Below are 24,523 nucleotides of genomic sequence, written 5' to 3' on the forward strand. Positions count from 1 at the left end.
GGCAAGCCCTCTGTTCTTCCTTATTTGCAAACACGGTGGCGGAGCCTTTGGACCACAAGTGGGGTGCTTCTGTCTTGAGGAGTCCTCTGCTCCCCAAGAAGCTGTCCCTCAGCCAGGGAGAGCCCAGCACGCTCGAGCTGCAGAAAAGGTTGCGGGGAGAGAGACTGAACTGTCTGGAGGTCGCTGAAAGCGAACGCTCAAACACGACCTGGCCCTGAATCCCCAGGACCCACAGCACCTCGGCAGTTAGAAGAGGCAAGCGAGTTTCTTCTGGAAAAAATACGCCCAGATTACTAACATGCCTTGTAGAGCTCCCAATGAAAGGGGCTGTTATCTTGTTTAAACAACCTGAAATAATAGGTCCTTAGCGAGGACAGCCAGTCACTCACTAAGGACTCCAAGGCCCAGGGAGGCTTGAGCTGTAAGGGGGGAGGGGGGGCTTAGATTGATCCCCCACACCACATAAACAAGAAACAAATTACAAATACTGGTGGGGTATCATGTAAATGCCAGGGACAGGGACACTGACAAGGAGGTGATACAAGTCTCACGTGAATGAGACTTTCAGTTTGCTACATAATTGTGTGAGTGTATGTACATATGAGCGTGTGTGTGTGAATGTGTGAGTTTATGTGAGAATGTGTGTATGTACAAGAGTGTGCGAATGTGTGAGTGTGTAAGTGTGCATGACTGAGAGGGTGTATAAATGTGTGTGTGTCTGAGTGTCTGATTGTCAGAGTTGTGAGGATGTGAATCTGTAAACGTATGTGTGAATGTGTAAGTGTGTGTCAGAATGAGTGTGAGTGTGTGTGCGTACATGTGTTTTGCCAGTGACTGAATCCAGCCTCACACATGCAAGGCAGCTGGATCCCTGGCCCTACTTAAACCATTTTTTCATCAATTCAACGACTGGGTTGTGTACAAATCGGTGGTTTTTAGCATATTCAAAGTTGTGTGGAACACCAGCACTATTTAGTTCTAGAATATTTTATCATTCCCCACAAAAACCAAGCAACACACTCTCTCCATCCTACCCCCTCCCACCCCTGGCAGCTACCCTTCCACTTCCTGTCTCTCTCTGGATTTGTCTGCCCTGCTTTTGTCATAGAAAGTTCCTGTGGTGTGTAGCCTTGTGTGTCCAACTTCCTTCACTGGGCAGAACGTTCACGTATGTGTCAGCCCTTCCTTCCCCATCAAGGCTGAGTCACACCCCAACAGTAGACCATATTCTGCCGCTCTTCAGCCCCTGATGGACATTTGCTATTTCTGCTTTAGGGGCATTATGAATAATGCTGTTATGAATATTCATACATCGGTGACATTTTTAAATACATGCTACTTAATCATGCAGGCTGGCCTCCCTGCTCATGCTTTAATGAGTCAAAGCTGAATCCAACATTCCAGCCCCAGAGCTCGACTCCCAATTCCGCCACTTCAACAACAACAAAACACAGGCATCAAGAAAAGGTAAGCATGGGTATTTCTCAGGAGGAAATCATTCAACAGAAATCACTGCAAAGGACATAATGACATATATTCTAGACAAAGACTTCAAAATATTTGTCTCAAAATTTAATTCTCCAAGAATGAATGAAGGATGTGGAAAAGACAAGAAAATGATGCGTGACCAAAGTGGAAATTTCAGTAAAGTCAGGGAACAAGAGAAACCCAGAAGAAATTCTGGAGATGTAAAAGACAGAAGCTAGAAGGAAATGTCACTAGTGGGGTTCAAATACAGATGTGAACAGGCAGAGAAAGAACCACTGAATTTGAGGACTGGACATGGAGATCAACAAGTCGAAGAACGAAAAGAACAAGAACTAAAGAGTGACTAGAGACCAAGGAACACAGTCGTGCAACTCAGCATACCCCTGGGGGTGTCCAGGGGGAAGAACAAGGGAGACAGAGTCTCTGAATAAACTGGCTGAAAATGCCCCAAACTTAATGAAAATCATGGTATAAACATCCAAGAGGCTCAGTGAACTCCCAGTAAAGATGAAGTTAGAGACCTTGGGGCAGGGAGACGCTTCAAAGGCTGGATCATATGCTGGAGCCCCAGGTTCATGCCCAACACTGCGTGATCCTCCAAAGCACTACTCAGACTGACCCTGGGCCTTGAGCCAGTAGTAGCCCCCAAAGCACCTTTAGCTGTTGCCCCCAAATGAATTTAAAAAAGACCCAAAGATTCACTATAGTCATGCCCTCAAAAGACAGCAAAAGAAATAAGTGGGGAATTATAAAATACAGTATTGATATTTTTGTTTCTTTGATTTGACTTTTGGGCCACATCCAGCAGTGCTCAGGGGTTTCTCCTAGCTCTGTGCTCGGGAATTACTCCTGGCGATACTCAGGGGGACCATATGGGATGCCAGGGATCGAATACAGGTGAGCCGCATTCAAGGCAAATGCCCTCCCGGCTGTACTACCACTCCTGCCCCAGTTCTGGTTATTATTTTGTGGGTTTACTGCAGTGCCAGGAATCAAGCTCAGGGTTTCACATGTGTTAATCAAGTGCACTAATGCTAGGCTATACCCTCAGCTCTCAAATTTTAACAAAAATTTGAAACTGTATTTTTATTTCCTTCATGACTTAGAGACTAATTTAATTAAAATGATCACTAATTTACATTTGGGGGCACTCTATAAGGATGTAATTGTGTGATATGAGTTGAAAGCAATTCTAAAGGAACATTTTGTGGTAAGCTATAAAGTTTAAGTTGACATCAATTCAAACTACAATGTTATAACTTTAGGTTGTTAATGAAGTTCTCATGGCAACCATAAAGAAAATTAATATAGAATATACACAAAAGGAAATGAAAAGGGAATTTAAACATTTTCATAACAAAGAAATTGACTAAACAGGTTCAGCAAGACTGTATAGAGGGTAAAGTGATTGCATGGCATGTTGCCCACTCCGTTCAATCTCTGGCGCACCAAAAGGTCCCCCAAGCATTTAGGGGTCACTCCTGAGCACCACTGAATAAGACCCAAAATGAAACTGAACAAAATAAATCAACTATGCAAAAAAATAATAAAACAGAAAGGTAAGAAATGAAATACAAAAAAGGCCATGAGTTCGGTCAGAGAGAGCTCAATGGGCTGAGTACATTGCAGACGGGAGACCCAGATTCCAGCCCAGGCACCCCACAGGGAGTTACTCCTCCCCCCACCCAAAGCAAGCCAGGAGCAGCTCCTGAGCACTGCCAGGCAGGTCCCCCAAGCAAAACAAATTAGAAGACTGTATCCATACAGAAAACAAATAGCACAAGAGAGAAGTCTTCCTAATTACAACATCCTTTTTTTTGTTTTTATTTTGGGCCCTGGTAGTGCTCAGGGCTTATCCCTGGCTCTGGGCTCAGAGATCATTCCTCGTCAGGCCCAGAGGACCCTGTATTGGGTGCCGGGAATTAAACCTTGGTCAGTCACATGCAAGGCCTTACAAGCTGTGCTACCTCTCTGACCTCTGTAGTTTCTTTAGTAGTAAGTAAGTAAGTAGTAAGTAAAAGCCCTCCCGTTGATAGTCGATTTGCTCGAGCGGGCCCAGTAACGGTCTCCATTGGAGACTTTGTTGTTACTGTGTCTGGCCTATCAAATACTCTCGGTAGCTTGCCGGGCTCTCCCACAAAGCAAAAAAAAAAAAAAAATGTTGAAAGTGACTAGAGAGAAAAAGATACTGAATAGTAACCAAAAGAGGGTAGGAATAGCTGTACTAACTCGTAATTCGGCTAAAACAGATTTACCCCAAGTCTATAATGGATAGAAAGAGATATTATGTATAATAAAAAATATGTATAGCAAAAAAATATAATTGAGGGTCTGGAGAGATAGTACAGCAGGCAGAGCGCTTGCTTTGCATGCAGCCAATCCAGGTTCGATCTCCGGCATCTCCCATATGGTCCCCCAAGCACTGCCAGGAGTAATTCCTGAACATCACTGGGTGATGTAACCCCTGAGCATTGCTCAGTATGAACGAAAAACTACTACTACTACTACTACTACTACTACTACTACTACTATTACTAAAGGATGACCAAAATATATGAAGCAAAAGTGAGAAAAATACAACAATTCTCCAATAAGATAGTTGGGGTTTGGGGCTTGTTTGTTTTTGTTTTTGTGTCACACCCACCCTGCTTACTCAAGCCTACTCCTGACTTGGCTAAGGGATCATTCATGGCAGTGCCCAGAGGACCGCATGTGGTGCCAAGAATGGACTGAATGCGTGCACGGCAAGCACCTACCTTCTGTACTATCTCTCCAGGCTTTTTTGCATTTTTTTGTTGTTTGATTGGTTTGTGGGCTGGAGACATAGCACCGCAGGTAGGGCGTTTGCCTTGCACGTGGCTGACCCGGGTTTGATTCCTCCGCCACTCTCGGAGAGCCCAGCAAGCTACTGAGTATCCCGCCCGCATGGCAGAGCCTGGCAAGCTCCCTGTGACATATTCGATATGCCAAAAACAGTAACAACAAGTCTCACAATGGAGACGTTACTGGTGCCCATTCAAGCAAATCAATGAACAATGGGAGGACAGTGCTACAGTGGTTGGTTGATTTTTTTTTTTTTTTTTGGTGGGGAGGGGGCTCACCTAGTGGTGATTGGTGGCTAGTTTTGGCTCTGTGCTCACAAGTGACCCCTGGCTGTGCTTGGGGAAAGTGGCCAGTGTTGTTGGCTGCACTACACGGCAGGCGCCTGGCTGTACTATCTTCAGCCCTATTTGGAGTCTTTAATGTCCACTCACAGGAATGGAGAGAACCGCCTGAAAGAAGTAAGGAAACAGGCGACAGACCCAATGCAACACCTTCACTACACCCAGCAAACAGAGCAGAGAATTGGGCTTCTCGGTCTTTCCCACTTACAAGCCTTTTGTATCAGAGAATGAGCACAAGACACACCAGGCTCAAGATATACCTCAATTCAAAACACAGTTGATTTTGAATTAAATTTTGTTCACAGACCTTTCACTGTTGCAACTTTTCTGTGCACCTTACATGCAGTTGTGGGTTTGGAAGCCACAGTTTAAAAGCCAGGGCAGGGACCAGAGGGATAACTACTGCAGGTAAGACGTCTACCTTACAGGCAGCCGACCAGGGTTCGATCCCCAGCATTACAGATGGTCCCCCAAGCACCACCAGGAGTAATTCCTGAGCATTGCCAAGTGTGGCCAAAAATAAATAAATAAATAAAAGCTAAGGTGATAGGACATTCCAGCTAACAGTAGGACACCCTTTCTTCTCAATAGACATCTTCTCAAACAAACCATATGCTAGGCCTCTAATCGGGTCTCAAAGACTTATTTTATTTTACTTTATTTCGGGCACACTGGCTTTACCCGCGGTTTACTCAGTGGAGTTCTCAGTGCCATATGGGGTGATGAGGACTGAACCCGAGTCTGCCATTTGTATAGTCAACACTGTACAATCTGTACTATCTTGCTGGGCCCTCAACAGATCTTAAAGATCACACAAAGTACCTTCTGGACAACAAAGGGATAAATTAGAAATCAAATGGCCAGATGTGGCCCAGTAGGAGAATGCATCTGACCCATGTTCAATACACATAGTTCTAAATCAATAACAATGACAAACGGGAAATAGAAAATTAACAAAATTATGAAAATTCAATAATAAAAATATTCTGGGTGGAGGGTACCTCAAGCAGCCCTCATAGGCCCAGGGGTCCCTCCTGCTGCTTCTCAGTATGGTCGGCCAGTGGTTCAATACAAGGGCCCAAGGATGTTGGTACAGCTCAGATACTGAGGTGCTGGGGTCCCGTGACAGTAATCAGGGCCTCTAGGGCCACACCTGGCAGCACTCAGGGACCAAAGTGTGGGTCTGCACCCCACTCCCACCCACCCAAAGCATGCACCACCATCCCTGAACAATCTCTGTTCAACAAGAAGTTTTCAAACAAAAAACAAATCATAAGGAAAAAAAGAAAATACTCAGAGAAGGATGAAAATAAGAACAGAACACACTGCCAGAGAGAGAACCTAAAGGTGAAGGTGCTTGCCCAGCATCTGGCTGGAATGTAATTTTTGTTTTGTTTTGGTTTTTGTTTTATGGGTCAGACCCAGCGATGCACAGGGGTTACTCCTGGCTCACGCACTCAGGAATTACTTCTGGCAGTGCTCGGTGGACCATATGGGATGCTGGAAATCGAACCCAGGTTGGCCGCATGCAAGGCAAATGCCCTACCCACTGTGCTATCACTCCAGCCCCCTGGAATGTAATTTCATACCCAAAATCCACACCACATGGTTCCCCGAGCCCCACCAGCATTGGCCACTGGGCATCACAGGTATGGCCCCAAAGCCAGAAATAAACACAACATATCAAAACTTACAAATACAGTGACAAGATGCCAATGGCACAGGTAAGAAAAGAAAAATCAGACAAATCTTTGTAAATTTTTTAAATTTTGCACAAAATACCTTATTCACAGAATGAAAAGACAATCCACAAAATGAGGAAAATACTTTCCTATCATAAATATAACAAGATTAGCACCTAGAATATACAGAGGACCCCTACAACTGAACAACAGAACACAAATGATTCAAAACTGGGCAGAGGACTTGAATAGATTCTCCAAAGATGCATGAATGGCCATAAAGCCCTGAAAAGAGAGAACGTACAATAGCGGTTGCCGGGCCTGGAGGGCTGGGGAATGGGAGAATGTGGCGAGAGCAGTTTCCAGTTTACAACACCAGAGGGGCCTGGACTGAGATCCAGAAGTTGGAAACGCGAACTTTCATGTTACATGTGTTTTACACAACCCCAACGGAAAGGAAAAAAGAAATATGCAAGAGCAAAATAAAATAGGGGACCCCTTTTGAATTCAAATCACAGAAGCACAGTCAGGACAAGTTTTAAACAAAAGCAAGATGCAGCCTGCAATGAACCCCCACTGAGACTGACCTGGCTGGTAAAATGATGAGGGGGCCTCTCACAATTCCCCCCACTGAGGCAAAACATGTGAGCAAGCTGAGGAATTTCAGGAATCAAAAGGGCAAAACATTTAGAAAAAGAACCACGTGAGAGGAGGAATCTGCAACTAGACCCAGGGGAGCCAGGGTCTGAAATAGGATAAGAGCATCATAAGAACCCCTGAAGACATCTATTAATAATCGCCTCTGCGCTGCTATTCCTGCTCCCGCAACCCTAGAACAAGAACGCTAAGGCACCCCCCCGGCCCTGCACCAGACGGGCCAACCAACCCCCGGTAGAAGAAGCCAGAAGGGGGGGACCCCAGGAACTCCATCTCCCATTACATTTTTACATTACTTCTGGCAGTGCCAAGGGGCCTCTGGGACAAAGCAGCATCACATGCATTAGAAGAGTAAGTTAGAGAGAGACCCAGGCCAGTAACAATGCTCCTGTGGGAGTGGCCACACCTCTCCCCTAAGTCGTTAATCCTCAAGTGTGGGAGCCAGGACCCCCCCAAAAATGGAAGCCACATTCCTAGGAACACCAGAGTGCTGTCAACAGAGCACTGCTCTAGAGTTAAGCTCCAGCCAGGCTCAGAGACTACCTCTCCCTCCAGCTGTGAACAACCCAAACCAAGAGGCTCTGGGAGAGGCAGGCGGTAAAGCACAACACTGCCAAGCCTGAGGCCAGCGAGGTCAGGAGTTTGATCCTGGCACCGCCACACACGCCCAGGTATGATTCCTGCACAAATATCCTGCCGTTTGGAACCCTAAAGTAAGCCACCTCAGGCCCGCTGCAGCCAAGGGCTTGTGACGCAGCAACTGAGTGTGTGAGCCTCAGCTGCAGAAACCACCACGAAGCGAAGGGAAGGGGGAAGCCGGAGCAAAAGTACAGGGTAGGGTACTTGCCTTGCACCGGGCCGGCTTAGATTCAATTCCCAGCACCTCTACGGTCCCCTGAGCACCACCCGGAGTGATCTTAGTGCGGAGCCAGGAGCAACCCCTGAGCACCACTGGTGTGGTCCAAAAATAAAACAAAATCACAAATCACAAATCATCCTGTTAATCGTCGATTGCCTCGAGCAGGCCCCAGTAACGTCTCCTTCATCCTAGCCCTGAGATTATATTCAAGGCTCTTTAGGAGAATGAGACCCATCGTTGTTACTGGTATTTGGCATATTGGGTACGCCACAGGGAGTTTGCCAGACTCTGCCGTGTGGGCAGGCTACATTCGGTAGCCTGCCAGTTTGTCCAAAGTAGGAATGAGATAATAAGATGTCATAATAAGATGTCGCACGGCCGTGAATGCGAATGCGGCCGCGTGGTTCCGGGAGCTGGTTTTTATAGTCTCTGAGTCTTGGCCGCTGATGGGATTACACGGCACCAGGGGGCCAGTTGGTGGGTGTGACCCCTGCCTACTGGAATTTGGAGGATCTGGGTGGAGGATGCTTGGCCCAAATCCGAGTAGGCTTGGAGATCTCGGCCCCGGAACCCGCGTGACTTTGTCCCTCTGCCAGTACCTTCATGTGTGCAGAGAGTGGTCTCAGCATGGTGGTGGTTGGTCCTGGAGGTCTTTGGCTGCCGGAGCCCTGGTCGGGGCGGGGAGGAAAGCTCAACCTGCTCCCCTCCAAGGGGCCCCAGCGGCGAGGACAAAAGAAAAAAAAACTGAAGAAGAAACCCAGATATTAGCCAGCGAGGCTGCTCAAAAGGGCCAGTGCAGCATGTCTTGCAAGCATGGGGCCCCAAATTGGAGCCCCAACATTTCTGGGCCCAAGCAGCACCAACCACTTGGCTGGTTGTACCGGCCAAGTACCAAACCAGCAGGCTGGGGGTGCTCCCAGCACCACTGGGAAGGACCACAAAACAAACACCCACCCTCAGAAAATGCTAGATAAAAAACACGTGTGAATGTAATTTTCTTTTTAATCATTCTTTAAAGCAAGAGAATGGGGATAAAACCTAAGGGGAGGCAGAAAGGAATGGACAATGAGACCTCAACTTAAAGGCAAGTGCAGAGGGCAAGCTGGAGGCCACTCCCAGAATACTGTGCCGATTTGGCCCACGGGGCTGGGCATTACCTCCAGGGCTATACCTGGTGGTGCTTGGGGGCCTCCAGGCCCATGCCCAGTGGTCTTGGGGAACCATGTAGTGTCAGAGCTCAAACCTGAGTCAGCCAGAAGCAGGGCATGTACCCTAACCATTATACTATCTCTCTAGGCCCTGGTTTTTGTTTCAGTTTGAAACATGTTAATGGTTTCTAATCCTAAAAGGCGACCAGTTTTCCTTTATTTCTTTTCATTTCTTTTCTTCCCTTTTGCAGTTGTGATCAAACATGTAACAGTTCACCATCTTAACTGTGTCTGGTTTACACTCAGTGCCCAGGGGTATGGCTCAGGAACAGAGTACAAGCCTTCTCCTTGGGTGAGGTGGGGGGGGGTGTCCAAAAACAGGGCTTGCCTGGGGTTGGGGCGGTGTCTCAAGAGGCTGGAGTGAGTCTACGACCTGGGAGCCCAGGCTGGGTCACTGGCACAGCTGGCCCATCCCCCGCACCCCTAGCACGCAGCTGGATTAGCCTAAGCACTGCCAGGTGGGCCCCAAAATAAAGAAACAAAAAGGGGACACCCAAGGGCACAGCTCTGGGCCCATGAGGGTGGGGATGTAAAAAGACCTGAACCCCAGCGTGGGCCAGAAAGCCCAGACCCATCTCTCTCCTCCAAACAACAGCGCACAGGAGGGATCAAAGAGACCCATTCCGAACAGGTGGCAGCTGCAGCACAGGGAGGGAGGCAGAGCAGCACACCTGCCCCCCACCCCCCTGCAGGGACGGGGCCTGCGGGTCCAGGGAGGCCCACAAACCTCTCCCTGTCTCCTCCCAGGGCAAACTCCTGTTCCTCAGCTCCCAGAGCCGCCAACAAGGACAAGAACATTTCCAACGTTCGCTAGAGCAAGAGCGCCAAAAGAGCCCGAAGGCTTCTGGGAGGTCGACAGGATGGACACAGGGCCCCGTGGGACAGCGCAGAGCCACAGCTGCCCGCAGGAGTTCTCCGAGGATGAGAGGGTCAAAAACAGGCCAAACCAAGCAATAACAACTCAGGACAGCCTGAGGGGTAAAACTCAGGAAAGTCAAGAGCTGAATATTACAATAGCTATTGGGGGCTGACAGCCTGGAGTGCTGGGGCTGCCTAACCTCCTCCTTAGCCTGAAGGACTAAGGAATGTGGGGAGAACACAGAGGTTCACTTAGTTTTTTTTTGGTTTTTCTTTTTTTTTTGGTGGTGGTTAGGGGTTTTTAAACACACCCTGTGGTACTCAAGGGTCACCCTGGCACAAAGCTCAGGGCAGCAGTGGAGCAGGAATTGAGTGTGGGTATACAAAGCATGAGCTCCAGCCTTTGCGTCATCCCCCGCCCCGTGCTGTTTTCTTCTGAAGGTGTGCTTGTATGCTAAACTTGTCTCCTGGGGCTGGGGATGGATGTGGCTGGTCGTAGGTGCATGTGTACACTCAGGAGACCCAGCCCCACAAAACGCAGTAATAAAGTCAAATAAAAATGTCTTCCATAAAGGTGCCAGCCTGTGGGACAAGTGATGACTGCCACATGGCTGGGAGAGCAGCGCCCGCATCCGTACTGGTACTGGTCAGGGCACCGAGGGGACCAGGGGCAGGGACAAGCTGCAGGAGGAAAACGAGACTGGGATTTTTCATTTACGCACATCTGGCCCAGAGAGACAGTAGAGTTCAAAGGGTATCTGTCTTGCATGCAGCCAACCCTAGATCAATCTCCTGGACCACATGTGGACACCCAGCACTACCAGGTGTGATCCCTAAGCACAGAGCCAGGAGTAGCCCTGAGCACTGCCAGGTATGACCCCCCCAAAACAAAATTAGTAATTATAATAATTTGCTTGAGCGGGCCCAGTAACGTCTCCATTGGAGACTTTGTTGTTACTGTGTCTGGCATATCGAATACGTCACGGGGAGCTTGCCAGGCTCTGCCGTGCGGGTGAGATACTCTCGGTAGCTTGCCGGGCTCTCCGAGAGGGGCGGAGGAATCGAACTCGGGTCGGCCATGTTGGCCGCTTGTAAGGCGAACGCCCTACCCGATAATAATGTTTAAATGTTTATGTACATCTCTATTTTAATAGTTTCATTTAGAGAGCTATATGGAGGGAATGAGAGAAGTGAGGCATTCAAGAGAGACCAAGGGCTCCCCCCGAGGGGAGAGTTAGGGTACATTCCACTATATGTGAAAGAAAGGAGTGCAAAGCTCAGGTTGACACCCAGGGGAATGTACCAAGGTTTGTATTTTAAATAGATTCTTTTTTTTTTTTTTTGGCTTTTTGGGTCACACCAGGCAATGCACAGGGGTTACTCCTGGCTCTGCACTCAAGAGTTACTCCTAGCGGTGCTCAGGGAACCAAATGGGACGCTGGGAATGGAACCCGGCCGCGTACAAGGCAAACACTCTACCCACTGTGCTATCTCTCCGGCCCCTAGATTCCTATTTTAAATGCACTTATCATCTCTAAAAGGACAGATGAGTTCCTTCAACCCTGCATTCCTCAGTCCAAGGGCCCCTCTGGTCCCCGGGATATTCCAAAGGGGCCACAGATGAAAGTGATATCAGTGGGGGACACAGCACAAGACAACGGGGCCTGCCAGCAGGACAGGAGTACACAGGAAGGGGACGGAGTTGGGAAGAGGTCGAGAAACACTGCTTTGACCCACTCTGAGTCGGATGAGGGGAAGGAGCAAAAGAAGGACCCAGGAGAGGAGGCAAATTCTGCACAGACCCCAAAACCCTGGCTGGGCAGAGGAGGGGAGAATGTCAGAACAACCCGCTTCTCTCTCCCCAGAGGACAGGACTGAAGGCTGCATCGGAAATCTTACTGTCACACATTAAGCGTGCCCCAAGGGGCCAGGCCCTGATCAGCCGGGCTACCGTCCTCACCCTCTGAAAACTGTTTCCCTGTTTCCTTTCACTATCAAAGCCCCTTCGTGGCCCAAGACAGAGTACAGGAATAAGGCACTTGCCTTGGATGAGGTCACTTGGCAGCCCTGGTTCTCTCTGTCCCCCAAGCACCACCACAGCTCACCCTTGAGCACAGACCCCCTCAAGGAGTAGGCCCAATGCCCCCCGCCTCCAAAGCACCTTATGTAACTGTGTAAGCAAGATGACAGCTTGGAGGCTGAGTCGTCATATTTCAACCTGCCCACACGCCGCCAATAACGCTCTTTCTCTTGACATGTCCTCCTGTCTCTCACTGCAGGGTTGGGGGACTGAACCACACAGGTCAAAAAGGGAAAGGGTGCCAATAGGGTTGGGCACAGGCGTTGCATGCAGGAGCCCAGGTTCAATTCCTGGCACTGCAGGGTTCCCCCAGCACCACACGGTTCCCCAAGCACCACCAGGTGTGGCCCCAAAACAAAAATTGTTTTAGCCAAAGAGAGGAAAGAGCATAGGCTTTGCACACCAGAGTCCTGGATTTCTACCCACTTTGAGCACTGCTTGGGGCAAGCTAAGTACTGAGCCAAAAGTAGCTCCCAATCACTGGCAGCTATGCCTCTCACCCCCTACCCCCACCCCAAATAAACCCAAAAACCAAATGAGCAAAAGGAGATGCTGTATGGTTAAGCATTTGTACTGGACATGGGTATCAGCTACAAAAGTCCCTTTATAACAGGAAGTCCTGACCTCTTGGGTAACTCCTGGCAACCTGGTATAAAATGGTTAGTTTCAAGACAGACTGAATGGTGCTTGGCCTTCCTTGGCCCCCTGAGGTACCCCTCCACCAGGCCTGAGTCCCAGCAGATGACACCCCGCTGTCTCAAATGGCTTTACTACCGGGCTCCTCCCCAGGCCCCCATCACCCATGAAGGCTCTGGACACTGTGATACCACAAGAGACAGAGAGACCCAAGCCTGCATGTGACAGCACCAAGGAATTTGGTCTCATTCCTGGTGCAGGCCTGCTTTTTTTTAAGTATTTGTGGGCTTATTATTATTATTATTATTATTATTATTATTATTATTTGCTTTTTGGGTCACATCTGGTGATGCACAGGGGTTACTCCTGGCTCTGCACTCAGGAATTACTCCTGGTGGTGCTCGAGGACCATATAAAATGCTGGGGATTGAACCCAGGCCAGCCGCATGCAAGACAAATGCCCTACCCACTGTACTATAGCTCCAGCCCCTTAAATAATTGTTTGCTTACTTGTTTATCCCCTTCGTCATAGTTGCTAAAATGACAGGCTGACACTCACCAGGCTGGGTGCTCCTGGGCTGACACTCACCTGGCCAGAGTGCTCATGGGGGTGCCCAGAAGCTCACTCCCTGGGCTGTGGCCCGGAGCCCCAGGAGGGTCAAACCCACGTCCTTACACAGTCCTTAGTGCTGGAGACGGCTCCTCATCTCTCCACTTCCTGTAAACCCGCAACAGCCAGGCCCCGCTGCGGAGCATGTCCACGCACTGGGCGGGTGGCAGGGGAGTCCACAGGCACAGAAGGCCCTGTGCTCAGAACCGGCTGCTCACTCATGCCTTATGTGACATCTCTGATGATGAATCAGTATGCAGAAGTAAAGGGTTGCCCTGAGCCATTTGGTCAAAGGGCTGTGGGGCTCAGTTCTGACCCTGGGGGGTCCACACTGCCTCTGGGTGGTCTATGTTAGAAAGTGCAGGACACGAGGCAAAGAACTTGAGGTGCTAGGCAGACCACCATGCAAACCACCCCAGACACCCCTCAGTTGGACCCGGTCCACTGGGCAGACCCAGTCCAGCTGGACAGATGGGCTGCCCCGGAGCTCAGACCTGAAACAAACTCCAGAGGCCATTCAAAAGACCTGGACCATGAAATCCAGGTCACCAGGAGGAACCCAGAACCCAGAGCACTCAAGGAGAACCCCCTCTCCGAACATGTCCTCCCTGGGACCCAGAAAATGCCACAAGCCAACCCTCCTGCACCCCAGCTACAAACAGACTCCATGCAAATAGCAGGTGGCCGGCACTGTCCCTAGGCCTGGCTTTTCTCGTCCCCATGCACTGCTCACTGCCTGGGTACCCACCAAGGGCCCCTCCAGGGCAGCTCCCCCGCAAAGTTCTTCCTGGGCATGCTCCCAGGGGATAGGCATTCTGCCCTGGGCACCATTCACAGGGCCACAGAGGAAAAAATGACCACTCAGGCTGCCACCTGACCTACATCTTCACATCGAGTGACCCCAAGAGCCCAGAAGCAAGATTTCTATTGGCCCTATTTTACATTTGAGGAAAATGAGGCTCAGAGAGGCTGAGGAACTTTCCAGAAAAGACAATGTTGGCAAAGAGCAACATGCAAAGGATCTGACCCAAGCTCTGCCTCAAGCTCCTTCCCTGCTGCTCCCCCACCTACAGTGTTGGCCAGTTCCCCCAGGGAGTTCAGAGGCACCTGCAGAGGGGCCCAGGAGCAATGGGAGTAGGAAGGCACTGCACACAGTTGGCACCTCCCTGTGCTCACATATCAGACCCTGCACTGGGGGTCTTGGCTTCCATCTCCTCCCACCCCACGGGGTGCAGGGCTCCTGCGTTTCATCGGGAAACAAAGGTTCAGCCCACACAGCAAAGTGCCCGGATCCTGCAGCCTTCAGCTTCCACACAGGACCGTCTCAGCCCGTTCAGAAGCATCACACCTAACGCAGAGACAGGGCATCGCCACAAGACATGGGAAGCCCCTCACCCTTCTAGAACCAAGCGGACTACTGGACAACAAGCCCAAGCAGCAGTGAAGGGTGTGGTGTGCAGCCTCCACCTGACACAGGCACTTCGGCTCTTACCTCCGCTCATCCCCACCCTGGCAATGGCCGCGTCTGCACATGCAAGGTGCACACTCACCTCTCCCTCCCTCCCCCTCCTCTCTCTGTCTCTCTCCCCTCTCCCTTTCTCTCTCCTTCTCTCTCTCCCTTTCTCCCTCTCTCCCTTTTCTCTTTCTCTCTCTCCCCCCTTCCACATTGCTCTAAGTAAATTTCTGTAAACTATTTTACTTTGTAAGTTTTTTTTTTTCTTTTTTGGGTCACTCCTGGCGATGCACAAGGGCCACTCCTGGCTCTGCACTCAGGAATCACTCCTGGCTCTGGGAACCACATGGGATGCTGGGAATTGAACCCAGATCGGCCACGTGCAAGGCAAACGCCCTATCCGCTATGCTATCACTCCAGTCCCACTTTGTAATTTCTTAAAATGGAATGGTAATGACGATGCTCACTGGGATCAGAACAGCGGAGGAGGGCGCCAGACCTCGTTGAGGACCTGGTGGGGCCTGAAAGGTTCACGGGGCTGAGCAATGCGGTAGTGGAGGGCCGAGGGGTTGCTCAGGGCTTTTTGTTTCTTGGGTTTAGTTTTGTTTGGGGCCACACTCAGTGGTACTCACAGCTTCCTTCTGACTCTGCTGTCAGAGACCACTGCTGGCAGGCTCCAGGGACCATAGGGGGGTGCCAGGGATTGAACTCAGGTCGGTTTTGTATAAGGCAAACATACCAATTGCTGTATTATGGTACCCCAGCACCACCAAGAGTGATCCCTGAGCTACAAGGCAGCAAGAGTCCTAGAGTACTATCAGGGATGCCCACCCTAATAAAAGAAACTATTTGGGGTATTGTGAAACTTTAAGATATAATAGACGGAGATTGGAATGATAGTACAGTGAGTGGGCAGGGCATTTGCTTTGCACATGACTGACCCAGGTTCAATCCCCAGCACCCCATATAGTCCCCTGAGCCCATCAGAAATAACTCCTGAGTGCTGAGCCAGGAATAAGTACAGAGCACAGCCCAAAGTGACTACCCCCCGCAAAAAAATAGTAGATGATCAGGAGTAGTGACTCCAAGGGCTAGAGCGAGGCTCTGTATGCAAGAACCCTGGGTTTGATCCCCAGCACCACATGGGCTCCTGAATAAAACCAGGGGAAACCATCCCAGCGCCATACTGGGAACAGCCCCTGAGCACTGCTAGGAATAGCCCCAAAAGTAGAAAAACTGTAACAGAAGCACTGACAGTAGAAGGAAGCTGAAAGATCAACAAATGAACTGCGAGCTACAATAATCCCAACCAAGAGAGAGCAAAAGAGCTAAACAGAATCCGCACCAATACAATCAGAGGACCAACAGGCTCCTAAAGAAATGCCTGGGACTGGAGAGAGAATACAGCAGTAAGGGCACTAGCCTTGATCCAGGTTCGATCCCTGGCACCCCATACAGACCCCCAACCCCCCCAGGAGTGATCCCTGAGTGCAGAACCAGGAGTAAGCCCTGAGCACAGCCAGGTATGGCAAAAAAAAAAAATTTATACACACACACACACACACACACACACACATACATATGCTCATCATGGGCTGGGGACATGACCTGAGAGGGAGGCACATGCCTTGAATACATGAGGCCCTGGGCTCCAAACCTGGCACCATGTGGCACCTGAATACTGCTGGCTGTGGTCTCAGTGCCCCAGCCACCACCACCACTGCTCACCTTTACTTGGGACAAGAAACTGCAAATCAAAAGCACAAATGAACTCCCAGACCATGCCCATGACGACGGCCTGTCTCCCAGGAACCAGAAGCTCGGCCTAGCATGGGGGTGCTTGGGGAAGGGGCCCTCTCTGCATTGTCAGGGAGACAGTGAACTGAGTCAGCCACACTGAAAATCAGCATGCAGCTTTCTCAGGGTGCTGCATACACAACATATGATCCAGCAGCCTCTATCTGAAAGATAGAAAAACACTAATTCACAGAGAGATTGTCAATCTGCTGGTCACTGCAGTGTGATCTACCACAGCCAAGATCTGGAAACAACCCCAGTGGCCGCCAGTGGCTGGTGGACAGAGGAGATATGGTACAGCCAGGTTCAATGGCAGAGCACTTGCTTAGTGAGTCTGAGGCCCTGTGTTCGATTTCCGGCACTGCTAAAATAAAAGTACTATATACACACAGTGGAATCCTTCTCGGCTATTAGAAATGATGGGCTCTCACCATTCACAACAACATGAATGCAGTTAAGGGGTATTATACAAAACAGAGTAAGTCAGAAAGAGGAAGACAAGCACCACTGAGCTCACTCCTATGTGGGATATAAAGAAACAGAGCAGGGAAAGAGACCAAACAAATCCTTCGTCTCAGAAGTGAGGCTGTGGCACAGGAAGCCTGCTGAAATGCAGCAGTCAAACGCAGCAAGGCTGAGGACACCGCAAGGCTTCCTGGGTGGAGTGGCAGAGAGGGGCCAGGCCTGAGAGAACCCGCACACGGCTGCAGGCATGGGTGGAGGAGCGCAAGGATGAAAAACAGCGAATGAGGAGTTGGCTGCTCAGCCTGGGGAAGAGCCGGGAGAGCTGGAGATGGGCACCGGCACTGCCATCTCCAGATTCTGTCTGCTCTGTACTGGGCATGGGACGAGCACTGGAACTCTCTGCCAGCTGGTGCAGTGACCACAAACGGGCTTAGAGAGAATGGCGTGATCACACTGTAAAGTAAGTGTCCGTGCAATATCATCCAGCACAGGCAGAGCGACAGTACGCGGGTAACACACTTGCCGTGCAGGTGGCTAACCCGTGCTCAAATCCCCAGCACCATATAGAGTCCCCCAAATCCCGCCGGGCCTGATCCCTGAGTGCAGAGCCATGAAGAGCCCCTAGCACGACTGGATGTGGCCGCATGCCCCGCCCTCCCGCAAATAAATAAGTAGATAAAACATTATCCGCTGCAGTAACAGGCAGCAGCCCAGGGGAGCTGTGCTGAGATAAGGCCCGGGTCTGTGGAAACCCTGGTCCCAAGGAGCAGAGGCCACACGCGGCTCTGTTACTCCCTGTCTGTCTTCCTTGAGGGAGAGATTAAATTCACCTCTGGAAACCAAACTTGTTCTGTGCTGTAATCCCATTCTGCTATCCCAAGCACTCACTAAAATGCTGTGAAATGTCTATTTTATTTCTTCCTTTGGGAGGGAAGGGCCACGTCCAGCTCAGCTCAGGGGCCTTACCTGGTGGTACTCGGGGGACCAGATACGGTGCCTGGGTTTCAGACCACTGCCATGGCTGCACCGAAGGAAAGGCAAGTGCCTTAACATCTGTACTTCTTCTCTGGCCCTATTTTGGGGTGTCTTTTTAGTTTAGCCTGAGTCTCCTTGCCATACAAAAGCTTTTAAACTTCATCTCGTTTGGTGCTGGAGTGATAGCACAGCAGGTAGGGCGTTTGCCTTGCACGTGGCCAACCCGGGTTCGATTCCCAGCATCCCATATGGTCCCCTGAGCACTGCCAGGAGTAACACCTGAGTGCATGAACCAGGAGTAACCCCTGTGCATTGTCGGGTGTGACCCAAAAAGCAAAAAAATAAAAAAGTAAAAAAATAAACTTCATCTCATTTATTTTCATTTTTGTCATCTTTTCCAGTACATTGAAAAGAGCACTTCTGCCAGCCCATCCTTACTCCAGTTCTGTTTTGTTTACTGTAGCTTTACAACCTGGCAGGCTACTCCCGCATGGCAGAGTCTGGCAAACTCCCCGTGGCGTACCCAATATACCAAATACCAGTAACAATGATGGGTCTCATTCTCCTAACCCTGAAAGGGCTTTGAATATGGCTTTTTAAAATCTCAGGGCTAGGACGAAGGAGACGTTACTGGTGCCTGCTCGAGGCAATCGACGAACAACAGGATAATAGTGATCATGATCTTAGCTTTACAACAGAAAGTCAGGAAATGCACTGCCTTCCAACTTTTTTTTTTTCAAGATAGGGAGAAGAATGAATCGACACTTCCATGAAGAGTATATATGGATAAACAAGCATATAAAAAGTGCTCATTATCACTTAGTATCATGGAAACACAAATCCAAACAACAATGAAGTATCACCTCACGCCAATGAAAATGGCATATACATACTGTCACTGTCACTGTCCTCCCGTTGTTCATCGATTTGCTCGAGCGGGCCCAGTAACGTCTCCATTGGAGACTTTTGTTGTTATTGTGTTTGGCATATCGAATACATCACGGGTAGCTTGCCAGGCTCTGCCGTGAGGGCGAGATACTCTCAGTAGTGTGCCAGGCTCTCTGACAGGGGCGGAGGAATCGAACTCGGGTTGGCCATGCTGGCTGCATGCAAGACAAACGCCCTACCGCTGTGCTATCGCTCCAGCCCATAGACATACTGAGAACAACAAAATGTTGGTGGGGGTGTGACAAAAAAGGGACTCCCTGTTTGCTGTTGACAGGAATGTCATCTGGACCAACTTCTATGGCATAAGTATGGACATTTCTCAAGAAAGAAAGAGTGGTGCTCCCATTTGACCCAGCTACCCCACTTCTAGGCATCTACCCCCAAAACACAAAAACTTGAACTCCAAAAGAGGCTTCCTCTCTAGTTCATGTTCTCCTGAACACATACCTGTCTCTCTCTGCTGTTCCCACTCTGAAGAAGCCTGTGTACTCTCTTGAATAGGTATCCCCCTATCTTCCTCTTCCCTCAGTCTAAGTAAATTTTTTTCAATAAAATTTATCGTGCTTCAAAAACATTTAAAAAAAAGTTAAGCACACCTATACTCACTGCAGCTCTTCATACAATAGCCAGGATATGGAAACCACCCAAATGTACAACAGATGAATGGATCAAGAAGCTGTGGTTTATGTGCACAATGGAATACTGTGCGGCCCCACGAAAAAACAAAGCCAGGCAATTTGCAGCAACCTGAACGGAATTGGAGGGTTTCATGCTGAGCAAAATGAGCCAGAAGCAGGAGGACAAATACAGAATGATCTCATTCATTGTGGTACACAGAGATATGAATCAAGGCTACAGAAAATATTAACTGATAATAAACGCTAGACACTGGATTACAGGCCTTAGAGTGCCCAGTTATGGAGGAGGAGTTACAGGAGTGAACGATGAGGCAGATAGAAGTAAACAGGAACATAGGTGGAGGGTGTGGAGCACCTGGGTGGTGGCTGAGGTGGGTAATAGTATGTATCAAAAAACAAACTGTTGGGGCTGGAGAGATAGTACAGCAGGTAGGACACTTACCACCCACGCAACTGATCCAGGTTCAATCCCTGGCATTCCCCCAAGCCCACCATGACTAATTCTTGAGTACAGAACCAGGAGTAACCCCTGAGCAACACCAAGCATGCCCCCAAAACAAACAAATCCCCATAACTGTCAATCAACAAATTAGGGTGGGGAGCACGGAGAGATGGAGGAAGGTCAAACCAGGGCTGATACAGGGTCAGGGGCACTTTAGGGGTGGTGCGGTACAGTGACTTTTCACATGAATATGATAAGCATTAAGACTATCGTAACCCTCTCACCTTTATCCACCACTCCTTAGTTCGCTCTCACACAGCATTTAGAAAGAGGTTTCCATCCTCCTCCCAATTTTTCAAAGAAGTATTAAAGAACTGTGATCGCTAAATACCCTGATCTTAAGCCACAATCAGTATTACAAATTGTACTCTTCTCTATTGCCCATGTTGGGGTTTTTTGTTTGTTTGTTTGTTTGAGGTACAAACTGTTTGTTTGAGTAAGCCCTCGCTGTGCTGAGGGCTTACTTCTGGCTCTGCACTCAGGATTCATTCCTAGTGAACTCAGAGAACACATGGGATGCCAAGAATCAAATTCAGGTTGTCCACATACAGGTAAACACCTTACCTGCTGTACTATCACTCTGGCCCTGCACCCTTCTCTATTTAAAAAGATTATTCTTGGACTGGAGTGATAGCAGAGCGGGTAGGGCGTTTGCCTTGCATGTGGCCACCCCAGGTTCGATACCCAGCATATATGGTCCCCCAAGCACTGCCAGGAGTAATACCTGAGTGCATGAACCAGGAGTAACCCGTGTGCATCGTTGGGTGTGACCCAAAAAAGCAATATATATATATATATATATATATATATATATATATATATTATTCTTTAAATTCAAAGACAAAATGTGGGGGTGGTGGAAGGGATACTGGAACCACTGGTGGTGAAAAATGGGCACTGGTGGATGGATGGGTACTCCACCACTGTATGACTGAAAGGCAAGCACAAAAGTTTGTAAGTCTGTAACTGTACCTCAGGGTGATTCACTAATAAAAAATTTTAAAAAAAAAGGATAGAAAATGAAAACCAAAAAAAAAAAATGAAAAGATGGTGTAATTCCAAAATAAGTGGAAAAGATGTTACAAATTGTTTGATACTGTGTCTTTCTGGTGTAAAAGCATGGTGGTCCTTGTGCTGTGGTGGTAAGTCTAGAGAAACTTTGAGCACTCTGTTTCAAAGTTGCTTCACGGACTCACTGAACAGGTTACATATGTAGCAATCCCTTCCGAAGTCTATTTTGTGCTTCCCCATTTCCAGATATAGAAATGCCGCTCTCAATGGCCTAGTAAGCTGGCCAGCTTGCCCCATTATACAATGGGGGGTGGAGGGGGAGGGAGGCTATTTCATTTTTTCTTTTTGGGGGCAGTGCCAGGGCCACATCTAGTATGCATGGGGTCAGGGGTGTGGGTTACTCCCAGTTGTGCCCAGAGGACCAGGTCATATGGTGCTGGGGAACAAACCAGGGTCCGTCATGTGCAAGCACCTTAACCCTGCCCTGTCTCTCTGGTCCCATTAAGTTCAGGTGAAACTTCTCTATATCCCCTGCATTTCACATCCCCCTCACAATAGGGGGGCACACACTCTCCTCTCTTCGAAGGGGACTCTGCCACCCAGGGAAATCACTGTCACCATTTAATAGTCTCTTACACAGGACCTAGCACAAGTTCCTTCACCACCTAAAGCAGGTACAGAACCGAAGATAAGAAGAGGCTGGCTCCTTCACCACCTAAAGAAGGTACGGAACCAAAGAGGAGGCTGGAGCTAAAACTCTTGCAGAGGCACCAGAGAGAGTCCAGTGAGGAAGGCACTTGCCTTGCAGGCAGCCCACCCAGGTTCAATTCCCAGCACAACTGATTCCCTGAGCACTGCCAAGAGGGAGGGGCTGGAGAAAGAGTCCAGTTGGTAGGGCACTTGCCTTGCAGACAGCCAACCTCAGTTCAATCCCTGGCACGCTATATGGTCCCCCGAGCACTGCTAGAAGTGATTTCTAAGTGCACGCAGAGCCAGGAGTAACCACTGAGCACTGCCAGGTGTGGCCAAAAAAAAACTAAATCATCCCTTAGCACGAGTTCAAAATGAGACCTGAGCACTGCCAGATAAGACCCAAGTTAAAAAAAAAAAAAAACAATTCTTGGAGAACAGGGGCCAGAGACATAGCTTAATTGCAGAGATGGCAGAGAGAATACAAAAGCTTTGCATGCAGGAGATCCAGGTTCAATCCCTGGCACCCATGATTCCCCAAGCATGACCCAGGAGGGATCCCTGAGCACAGAGCCAGGAGCAAGCTCTGAGCATTGCTGGATGTGGCACTGGAGGGCCCTGAATACACTAGAAGGGTTCTGGTGACCCCCCAGAACTGAAGGCCAAACAGCATCCTCAGGCAGGAGCAGCCCCAGGCACTGAAAAAAACAAAACAATACCCTATCCCTGCCACTCACACGGTGCCCTCAGAAAATCAGTTACTCCCTATAAACCCGTCTCCTAGTCCACAGATGAACAGGCTGCTTTGTAATGACATCACATCTACAGATTTCACACAGCTGGGACCAGAGCAATAGCACAGTGGGTAAGGCGCGAACCTTGCATATGGCCGACCCAGGTTTGATCCCCAGCATCAAATATGATCCCCCAAACCTCACCTGGAGTGACCCCTGAGTGCAGAGGCAGGAGTACGCCCTGAGCACTGGCAGGGGTGGCTCCCAAGCCCAAAAATGACAGACTTCACACTGCTAAACAAACACATTCATCAAAGCACCAGAGACATATCTGAAGGTGCTCGCAGTGTTACCTCCCTCCAAGGAACCGTGGCCTTTCCACACCCTGAGCACCCGGTGACAGGCACCCGAAAAGTGACCCACACAAGCATGACTCAGCACAGCGAGATCACGGAATTTCCCGAGGCCTCTGCCAGGGGCGGGCGTGGAGCAGGAGAGGAGCGGCCACATGTGGGGTTTGGCCCCCACTCCTCACACCACCAAGGGCGGCCTCTGAGAGCCCCGGCTCGCCCGGCCCTGCCCTTGCTTGCTGGCCAGCAGGAAAACAGGTTAGGAGGTGAGGGACAGGGGCAGTGGGGGATCGGCTGTGCCTTCCAACATGAGACACAAAAGCCAATGAGCGCTACGGGCATCCCCCGCCCCCAGGATCACCAAGGAGATGGCAAAGAGGAGCGCAGGGCAGAGCCTTCACCCCCACTCTCCACCCTCGTCCTGGTAACGGTAACTAATGGCTCTGGGGACCCAGCAGGGCCCTGAACTAATTAGCTGGCCTGGGAGAATGAGGCCGCAAGCTGAGTAACGTTCCCTTCCGGAATCAGAGCCGACTCTCACACAAACGGACCGAGTCTTGCCCTGGGCCAGACCCACCTATGCTCCGCCTCAATTCCCCACCTCTGTGCAATGAAGAGAAACAAGGTTCTAGCCGGCGGACAAAGAACAAGATGAGGTGAGCAGAGGAACTGGGTGGAGGGGGACTCCCCAAAATGGGGGGTCCCTTCCACCCCACACCTGTCAACAGGCCCCTCCGTGGGGGCGGGGGAAATAGCATGGGGAGGCCTGGCCGAGGACAAGAGGACACACTCGGAGAAGTTCTCAAGATGGGGGACAGGCTGGGTCATGTTGTCAATCCCTGAAAGCTAACACAGGGCCCTCTGCTCCCCTCCTGCTCCACACCCCCTGGTACACGCAGGCGCACACCCCATCCCCACCCCGCCTCACCCCAGCAGCACCAGGGAAGTGCATTTAGGGAGCCCCCGGAGAACACAAGATGGGGACAGAGCAGGTGGCGGGCCATGGCCACCCCCGCCCAGGGCTCAGGCCCAGGATTCTCAGGCTGAGAGGGCGAGAGGCACGGGCAGGGCTGCCTGAGCACTGGGGGAGGACACAGGGGCTTGGCCTGGCCCCTCTCATTTCTATTCCAGTTGCATGCTGGTCTAGAAAGGCGAGCAGGGTTCTCACAAATGCCCACAGAGCTAGATGCCGGGCCCAGCGTCCTGCTCTGTCCACCCTGCTGACCACAGGGCCTCTCCGTGACCCAAGTAGTCCCGCACCCCCCTCTACCCTCCCCAGCAGCTAATCCGGGACCCCTGATGAGGCTTTCCCCCAGGATGTCACCTTCCTGAGAGAACCAAACCCCCAAAACTAAGACTACCCCAGTCGGAACTTAGCCTCATGAATTCCACCACGCACACACACACACACACACACACGTGCTCCCAGGTCTGGACTCAAGGCGCAGGACTCACCGTCGGGCGGGGATCTCTCTCCGGGGCAGGTGCTCCCTAAAGCAGAGAACAGGCAGCATTAGCTCATCTGCGGCCCCCGAGACCTGTTCCCATTCCCATCAGGGGAGTTGGTGTGCGCAGGACACTAGGCAGCACCGGGAGAGAGGGAGTCCCCGCTGCTCCTCTAATCGCTCCCAACCAGCTTTCTCATCTGTGCAATGGGGAGAACACTCAGAGGGCTCCGAGGAACCCCAGCTGGCACGGCACCTGGCAGAGTGGCACCC

The 24,523-nt window shown here is 50.1% G+C and overlaps 1 protein-coding gene across 1 annotated transcript in view; it reads right to left on the minus strand.

The window, feature by feature from the left end:
• Positions 1-24,276, minus strand: part of PC (pyruvate carboxylase) — a 68,529-nt gene extending 44,253 nt beyond the window's left edge. Inside the window, exon 1 of the mRNA XM_056131924.1 lies at positions 24,261-24,276. The gene's annotated coding sequence lies outside the window, so the exon portion shown is untranslated. The remainder of the gene's footprint in view (positions 1-24,260) is intronic.
• Between the last annotated feature and the right edge of the window lie 247 nt (positions 24,277-24,523).

The sequence above is a fragment of the Sorex fumeus genome, unplaced genomic scaffold (genome assembly GCF_029834395.1).
Source record: "Sorex fumeus unplaced genomic scaffold, SorFum_2.1 ptg000093l, whole genome shotgun sequence".
Taxonomy (NCBI): Eukaryota; Metazoa; Chordata; class Mammalia; order Eulipotyphla; family Soricidae; genus Sorex; species Sorex fumeus.